Genomic DNA, 9,361 nt, shown 5'->3' with positions numbered 1-9,361 from the left:
GCCTGAGTAGCTGTGACCAGGGAGAGTTGCAGTGGAAGTAACCTTCAGGTGAGGAAAGGGTGATCCCCTTTGGGGGGGCTAACCAAGTCCGGACCGTAGAGGCGGCAGCAGGGTTCTGCAGGTGGATGGTCTTCACAGCAGGTGAGCAGGAGTGGATTCAGTCTGGAGATAGCTGACAGGCAGCAGCGCTTTCAGCAGGAGTGGGAGTCAGATGCCTAGGGAAAGGACATCATTAGGGAAAGGACATCATTGTACTGACTGACTGTTTGGCCCAGCTGGTCAGTATTTAAAAGGAGAGCTGCACTGTCATTGGCTGAAGGTAATTGGTAGTGCGGCCTGGTTGGAGTAACCAACAAGATGGCCGCCGCCAAGGAAGGCAACAGGTTTCAGAACCAGGAAGTGTGTGCAGTACACTCCAGGCAGCATGTCCAGCAAGGCCCAGGCAGAGTTCACAGCATCATGGCGCCTCAGTGTGGGAGGCATGGGTGGCAGACATGGTGGTCGTGACATAGGGTTCCTGATTTCCAGCAAGTACCTGTAACATCTGTACCAGCGATAACTTTGTCCCTCCAGCAACTCTGACAACACTGGAGGAAAGTCAGGAAATCCCTAACTAAAGCCTCACAAAGGTATAAAAGGTTTGCAGACCGAAGAAGAGCTGCTCCTACAGTACTTCCAAAGTAGGCAACAAGGTATGGCTGTCCACACAAAATCTTCGTCTTCGTGTTCCCTCAATGAAGTTTGCACCTCGTTTCATCGGGCCATTCCCGATAGTACAAATCATCAACCCAGTTGCCTGCAAATTAAAATTACCAAATTATTTAAGGATCCCTAATTTCTTTCATGTATCATTGTTAAAACCTCTAATATTGAACAGATTTCATCTTGTTTTGCCTAAATCTCCTAAAGTTTTTACCCATAGGGGCATCGAGTATGAAGTAGCTCATATCCTGGACTCTCGCATCCGGTACAAGAGATTATAGTATCTAATCAACTGGAAAGGCTACGGGCCAGGGAAGAGGTCTTGGACTAATGCATCTGAGGTACATGCTCCCAGAATGGTAATTAACTTCCACAGGAAATTCCGAAACAAGCCTAAAGAGTGTCCTGGGACCACTCGTAAAAGGGGGGGGGGGTACTGTCACATCCACCATGGCTCTCACCCAAATCCCCTGTGCTGTGCCCAGCCCTAGGCTCTCTAACCGCATGTCTAATGCTATGGCGCTCACCTCCGCTTGTGTTCCTGGTGGGGTACATGTGTCCCCGCTGTCACCGCGTGGTGACAGTGGTGCTGTGTGCTCCGGTGCCATGCTGGGCATAAGCGGCATGAGACCTGAACCGCCATGTGTGTTTGTGCCTGGTAAGGCCTCTGTCTGAATGCCGGCAATTGCGCAGCTGCGCGCACTCACTGCCGGCTGAAACCTGTCGCCCCTCTGGCGGCCGCCATCTTTTCGGTTACCTCAGCCTGTCCTGTGCGGCTCTGCCTCACCTGTCCATAGGCTAACCAATAGCCGCACAGTTCACCTGTTAAGTACTGACTGACCGGGTTAGACCGGCAGTCAGTATAATGATGTCTCTGCCTAAGCATCATTGCTCCAGTCTGGCTCTGTAGTTTTCCTGCTACAATCCTCGTGTCTTCAAGTGAAGTATTCTCCTGCTGATCATCTCACTGCTCTCTTCGTGTACCACGGACTCCACTGCCGCCAATGCGGACCGAGTAAGGTTAGCCTCCCAAAGGGGTACTATCTTACTTCTCTTTCCCGACGGTAATTATTCCACGGTCACCTCTGATTGCAGCCACGATCCAATCCAGCAAGGATAGACTTCTTCATCATTTCTTTATTCATCCAATCTTCCAACCCATCCTCCAATCTTCCAACCAATCATCCAATCTTCCAATCAATCCTCCAACCAACCATCCAATCTTCCAGTTATTCTTCAACCTTCACCACAATCTTCAATTCTTCAACCAATTATTCAATTATCCAATCAAACCTCCAATTCTTCTGTTATCCTTCAATTCTTCAATCAACATTTCAATAATCTTCTCAAGTACCAAGCATCGTCACATTCTACAATAAAGTATTGGACTATTGACTTTCTCTATTGCAAAACCTACAGTATATTAATTGTGCCATCAGTATCAACTTGTATTACAGTATCTTTATTAAACCCGTTTCATTTTATCCTATTGTTTCACTCCCTTCTGTCGTGGATGCAACATCCTTACATTAAAGCACCCAGCCTCCGTTACACTACAGCTGGTGCTTCTAAGAACGTGACACTATTCCTTTAATGGGGCCACCGTATCTATTACTGGCGGCATGCCGAAACCAGCAAAGCTTCCTGGCTGCAGTCCCAGCACTCCTCATTTCTATTATAAATACCCCGCACAAAATGGCCACCCCCCTCACAGCAGATGGTTATTTATTTATTTACAGTTTCTTATATAGCGCAGCAAATTCCGTTGCGCTTTACAATAGTAGACAGTGATAAAACAAACTGGGTAACAACACACAGAATTGGGGGTTAGAGGGCCCTGCTGCAAGCTTACAATCTATAGGTTATTAAGGATGCTAGAGGAGGCAGCGGCCTCCTCTTCTATCGTAAATAACGGTCTGCTGCAAGGCGGTGGACATGTTGCAGGTGACATTTTAACAGGAGGAGCACCCTCCTGCAGTATAAATAGCGCATTTATGGAAGAAAGGTCAATAACGTGTGAAGTGTGGTTTGACTTGTGGTTTATTTACTTGATTGGTATTGATGGTGACATGTCAGTTTTGCTGTGTACACACGGGGGCGATAGGGGCTATAAATCGCTGGAAATATGGTCGCAGGCGACCATATTGCCAGTGATTGGAGTGCGCACCAGCGATAAATCGCCGGGTGCGCGCTCCAGTTATCTGCCCCATTGTAATCGCTGGTCGCAGGAGCTTGCTCCTGCGACCAGCTAATTACCTCTGCAGCTCCCCCAGCAGAGGTCCTTTTCATCAGCGACCATCTCTGGTCGCTGATGCAAAGGAGACACTGGGCAATATATTGCTCAGGAATATATTGCTAGCAATATATTGCTGGGCAATAAATCTCCCCCCGTGTGTACGGGGCTTTAGGTACAGTTTCTTCCCTGGATTGCCACATAATGCCCTACCATGCATCAACAATTACAATAAAAAAAAAAAAGTTTCTGAGATCTTCCCAAATTAAAAAATTCCCCAGAATTCCCCTGTTCCCATACATTACAGATTTTTTCAGTGATTTGCTGCAAATACAGACCTGCCAATCTTAAAAGGCCCCTCAATTTTTCTAGAAATTGTCTTCAAATCTGCAGCCCCAATTGATCTGTGACATCCAACATGTTGGACAATCTGATTTACCAATCACAATAACCTTTTTGTAATCCAAAACGATCTAAAGCTGTGTACACACGGTGGCGATAGGGGCTGAAATCGCTGGGAATATGGTCGCTGGTGACCATATTGCCAGTGATGGGTGCGCGCTCCCGGTTTCAGCCTCATTCTAATCGCTGGTCGCACTAGCTTGCTCCTGCGACCAGCTGATTACCTCTGCGGCACGGCCGGCAGAGGTTCCCTTTCATCAGCGACCATCTCTGGTCGCTGATGAAAAGGAGAAACTGAGCAATATTTTGCTGAGCAATATATACCCCGTGTGTACGGGGCTTAAGATATGCAGACCTCCCAACATGACCCATTGCAAGAGAGACAAACTACTCTGATACTGGACTTTCCTCTTAATTCATGATTGCTGCCATCTTTTTTGAACAGATTAATAAGAAAGGTGTCTCACCACAGGTGATGGCAATCATAAATTTAGATTAACTTCCAGGAGCAGAGCATTCGGTACTTGTGGATTATCACGGCTCCCATCGCATGCCATATATAGTGGCATGCGATGGGATGCGATTTTTGCTGTTTTTTTTAAAAATCGCATGCGATCGCATGCGATTTTTAACTGAAAAGCATCCAAATGCATTGGAATTAGTATGAAACATGTTCAATGGCCCCCAAATGGCATTTTTGAGGCTGTACCACCCCCACTATCAACGCGAACCCGAAGCGTGGCGAGCGCAGCGCGCCCGCGAGGGGCGGCGGTACGCGTCCTACGACCTTTTCATACCCCCACTATCCACGTCGGCGTGGAGTTGAGAATAGAAAGTGTGGCAAGCCACCGAGCCCGAAGCGTGGCACGCGGACACCTGTGAAGCCCGTGACGCGTATACCTGTGAAGGTATGCGCGTGCGCTCGCCACACTTTCTATTCTCAACTCCACGCCGACGTGGATAGTGGGGGTATGAAAAGGTCGTAGGACGCTTACCGCCGCCCCTCGCGGGCTCGCTGCGCTCGCCACGCTTCGGGTTTGCGTTGATAGTGGGGGTGGTACAGCCTCAAAAATGCTATTTGGGGGCCATTGAACATGTTTCATACTAGTTCCAATGCATTTGGATGCTTTTCAGTTAAAAATCGCATGCGATTTTTTTCATGTGCGATGGCCATCGTGGGAGCCGTGATAATCCACAAGTACCGAGCATTCTGTCCCTCCTGAAGGGGTTATATTGAGAGGTATGGATATGATATGTGCAGACATACCCTCCAACATGACCCATTTCATTAGGTACAAAATGCTCTGCTCCTGGACTTTCCTCTTATTGTATGAATGCCATCACCTGTGTTTAATTAGTTAATTGATGTGTTGGAGGATATGTGATTTATTTATACCAGGGTTGCCTACTTGAAGTGAAGGGAGGTCTAGGAACAGAGCATTTTCTCCCTGAAGTAGAGGATCAGGCAGGCAACCCTGATTTATACAGTCATCTGCAAATATCCAATAAATTGTGTAGAGTGTATCCAGGTTTAGAGTGAATTTTAATAATGTAATGCTGATGTATGGTGACCTTTACATCCCACAACATTCCATCAGGTACAAAATGATCACATAACTGCAAGATCTCAGTGCACTGAAACAGCACATGCACAAGGAAGTCCAGAGCAATCTGCAGGACCGGTAAGTAATGCTGTGTACACACGGGGGCGATAGGGGCTATAATCGCTGGGAATATGGTCGCAGGCGACCATATTGCCAGTGATGGAAGTGTGCCCCGGCGATAAATCGCCGGATGCGCGCTCCCGTTTTCTGCCCCATTGTAATCGCTGGTCCACAATGGACCAGCTAATTACCTCTGCGGCTCCCCAAGCAGAGGTTCCTTTTCATCAGCGACCATCTCTGGTCGCTGATGAAAAGCAGACACTGAGCAATATATCTCCCCCCCCCCCCCCCCCGTGTGTACGCACCTTAACACATAAATTGGAATCAGATTACCCACGATAAAACATCAATCCGATGTTTTGCTGTTTGTTTGTTTGGTTTACTTATGTAATATCTGGGCTCCCGTTTTTCTTATGAGACCCCGTCCCCTCGCGGGGCTCGCTGCGCTCACCACGCTTCGGGCACGGTGGCTCGCTGCGCTCGCCACACTATATAAAATCAACTCCATGCGTAGTTGGATAGTAGGGGTATGAAAAAATGGGGTGCATTTAACATGGGAGCCCAGATAATACATAAGTACCTTTGTTTGTTTTTAACAGGCAATATAATTATGCCCCTTTCCCACTTCAGGTCTTAAACGGTATATTGCCGTTTTTTCCCCTTTCTAAACGTTTAAGGCTGCAGTGGGAAAGCGCCAGAGTTGATTTACCGGTTAAAGATAACCGGTATCTCAACACGTTTCAAAGCCGTTTTTTAGGCAGTGGGAATGCCTCTTAAACGGTATTTAAGATCCTACACTAGTTTTCCCCCTCCCCTGGTACCTGTCCTGCCCACCCTACCCCCCCCCCCATACCTGCCAGCTGGTACCCTCGCTTCCCCCCCTGCCCTGGTACCCCCTCCCCCCCTGCCCTGATACCTTGCTCCCCCCCCTCCCCTGGTACCTTGCAGCTGGTACCTTGCATCCGGGGCAGCATGGTAGGCAGAGTACGGGCAGCATGGTAGGCAGCGGGCATTGAAGGGCTCCTAGTTGGCAGGTCCCAGACTGATTGCTGAAAGCATCAGAAGGCTGGTGCACAGACAGCGGGGGCACTGGGGATCCGGGCAACCCGGTCCGTGCTCAGGAGGAGGACGCGGAGGAAGGTCCATTAGGAGATTGTCATTTCATCGGTGGGGGTCCCTGCCGCGAATGGGAAATAAATGTGTACAATGTACCATGAATGTAAATCGAATTCGATATCTAATGCAAAAGAACAGATCTAATGCCAAATCGAATGGGAAGATCTAATGCCAGATCTAATAGAAAATCGAATTAAAAGCAAATCGAAGCATGTGTACCCAGCTTTAAGGTGCGTACACACGTACAGATTTTCTGGCTGATCTATCTGGTGGGAACAAAAACCTGGAAATGTATGGGAGCAACTAACAATCAAAAAACTGTTCCCAAACACTTGAAAACAGACAGTGATCAGTCAGACAAATTGTTTAATCGTTCTGATATAACAATTTTATTTTCTGCATTTGGGTGGAAATTTTTGATTGTCATATGCTCCCATACATTTCCAGGTGTTTTTTCCCACTAGAGATATCAGACAGAAAATCTGTACGTGTGTGCGCACCTTATGATTTATGAAGCAGTGATAATGGAGAAGTGATAAAATGCCTGGTAGTTTATCGTCGGCTAATCAGCTCCCTGACCCTTTTTAAACCCAGTCTGTAACATAAGGCCCCCATACATTAGGCCGACTTGTCCTAGGGACAAGTCGGACCCAATTTACCTGCGAGCCGCCCGGCAGCTCCCCGGGAGGCTCACATACAATTTGGCACTTGATGTGCCATTTTTACATGGGATAAATCGCATGCGATTTATCCCATGTAAAAAAAACCCCGGGGAGCTGCAGGGCGGTGAGCAGTAGTGGGGGCGGGCAGCGGCAGTAGTGGGGACGGGCAGCGGTGGTGGGGGCGGCCAGCGGCGGTAGTGGGGGGGGGCGGTCAGCGGCAGCGGGCGGCGTTTGCGGTGAGCGCAGTGTACTTACACATAGCAGCAGCGGCGGGGACGGGACGCGCAGTGGCGGCTATTATATTTTTAAAATACTTGTCAAATGACCGGCCGCTCTCTGATTGGCTGAGAGCTCTCCGGCCAATCAGAGAGCGGCCGGTCATTTGACAAGTATTTTAAAAATATAATAGCCGCCACTGCGCGTCCCGTCCCCGCCGCTGCTGCTATGTGTAAGTACACTGCGCTCACCGCACACGCCGCCCGTCCCCACCGCCGCTGCCCGCCCCCACTGCCGCTGGCCGCCCCCACTACTCCCCCGGTGTCTGTATGCATATGCCTGTCAGGTGGCAGGCATATGCATACAGGGAGGTCGGACGTGATCGTATGTACAGACCGTCCGACCTCCCTGATCCGGTCCGATGCGCACGGGACCGTGCATCAGATCGGATAAAATGTCACATACCTACGATTTTGGGCCGATTTCATCCGATTATCGGCACAAAGTGCCGAAATCGGATGAAATCGTCCCAAAATCGCATAGTGTATGGGGGCCTTTAACAGTCAGGAGCTGATTGTCCAGTGATAAAGTACCAGGCACTTTATCACTTCTCCTCCCTTATCACTGCTTCATACATCTACCCCTCAATTTGTCCCAAAAACACAAAGGTTCAATGAAAGATGTGTGTTTCAGCAGCTGCAGCCCCATTTTCGCTGGTATACATGGCTTGTGCTATAGTCCCCAGTTTTTGTTGGAAAAAGCTGCCCCCTGGGCTATTTCACATGCTCCGGCTCCTGCGTGGCGGCAAAATCCTGCACAGCCAGGAAGCCGTTCTGCACACAGCAGTTAATAATGGACACAAATGTGTCCATACTCACAGGACGGCCCGGCCGCCGGTTGCAGCCGGATCCCACCACTGGGAGGGATGACTGCCGGGCTGTGGCCATCCCCTCCATTGTAAACTACTGTGGGCACGTCTTCCTGGTTGTGCGTGATTTCGCCGCCCGGCAGGAGCCGGTGCGTGTTAAATAGCCCTATAGGTGTATAGGTATCTGAGCTACTTTTTAACCTAATTTACCATCTCCAGATGGCATTAGCTGCTGTAGCCTGTGGGTTACAGATCATGAGTTAATAAGAGTGGGATCTGCCACATCCCTCCCCCCCCACTTGTCACTCATCCATGCACAGTACTGCACTTTGATCTCATTAGCAATCACCTCATTTCTGCGTACCACTGGCTGATATATCGTCCATTCCATTGAACTGCAAATATATTGATGCACCATCGGCCAGTGTGTGTAGCAGCAATATATATATATGTGAATGGAGACGTTGACAAATATATCACGTCAGCTGTGCAACACAGCCGATGCCCGATATATTAGTGCATCATGCTGTATATACAAGAAATCTGCTGACGAGCACTGGGAGCCACCGGTGATTGACAGCTTAGTGGGCAGGCGCAAACAAATGTGCCAGCCCATTTAGGATGTCAGTTCCGATGGATCGGGCAGCATGTTCTGCAGATCTGCCTCTGTAGATATATCAGCAGATTAATTAATCTGCAGATATATCTATTAGTAGCAGTGGCGGATCCAGGGGGGACCTGAAACCCCCCCCCCCCCCCCCCTGCCATGACATATTTTTTTGATTGCAGTGGCCAGCCTGGACACCTTATTGCCCTGTGTGCTATGAGTGTCCTCGTCTGACAGTTTACGCACGGCAGAAAGAGAAGTGAGCAGCCGCGCAGGGCCCTTCACGCGGTAGATCACATATGAACAGCATGGCTCTCTGCCCGTGGCATCTGCTCTCCCTGCTGCTGATTTTTCCCTGCAGCCAGAACTCCAGTAAGCTGTGTTTTCCTATATAGTGACCGTTTATGGGCCTTAAGGAGCCCACACACGCACTGATCCCGGCGTGCGTTGTGGGCTTAACTAGCACACATAGCATCGCATCGTATGCCTTGTGCATGCGATGTGCATGCGACGCTAGAAAAGGCTAGTACAAAAAGTATGTGCAGCACATACTTTTTGTACTGTACGATGAGGTGCCGCGGGAGCGCGCACCCCATCGTACAGCATCGCACCGCCGGCAACGGTGCGTGTGTGGGCTCCATTACAGATTGCGCAGGTGCTGTAGACGTGCAGGGAGTTCCAGCTGCAGCGGAACCAGTAGCAGGGAGAGCAGATGCTGAGGGTAGAGCGCCGCGCTGTTCATGCGTGACCACTGCCGGGCCGAGTGTAAACTGTCAGACGAGGACACTCTCTGTTCGGCACCTGAGCATGCTGCTTCCAGCCTGTAGACGTATACTCATCTCCTCCCATATGGCTCCCAAATGTGACTGCTACTGGAGTCTGGCTGCTTCT

The sequence above is a fragment of the Crinia signifera genome, chromosome 6, assembly GCF_055691185.1.
Source record: "Crinia signifera chromosome 6, ASM5569118v1, whole genome shotgun sequence".
NCBI lineage: Eukaryota > Metazoa > Chordata > Amphibia > Anura > Myobatrachidae > Crinia > Crinia signifera.
This window is presented reverse-complemented; position numbering follows the sequence as displayed.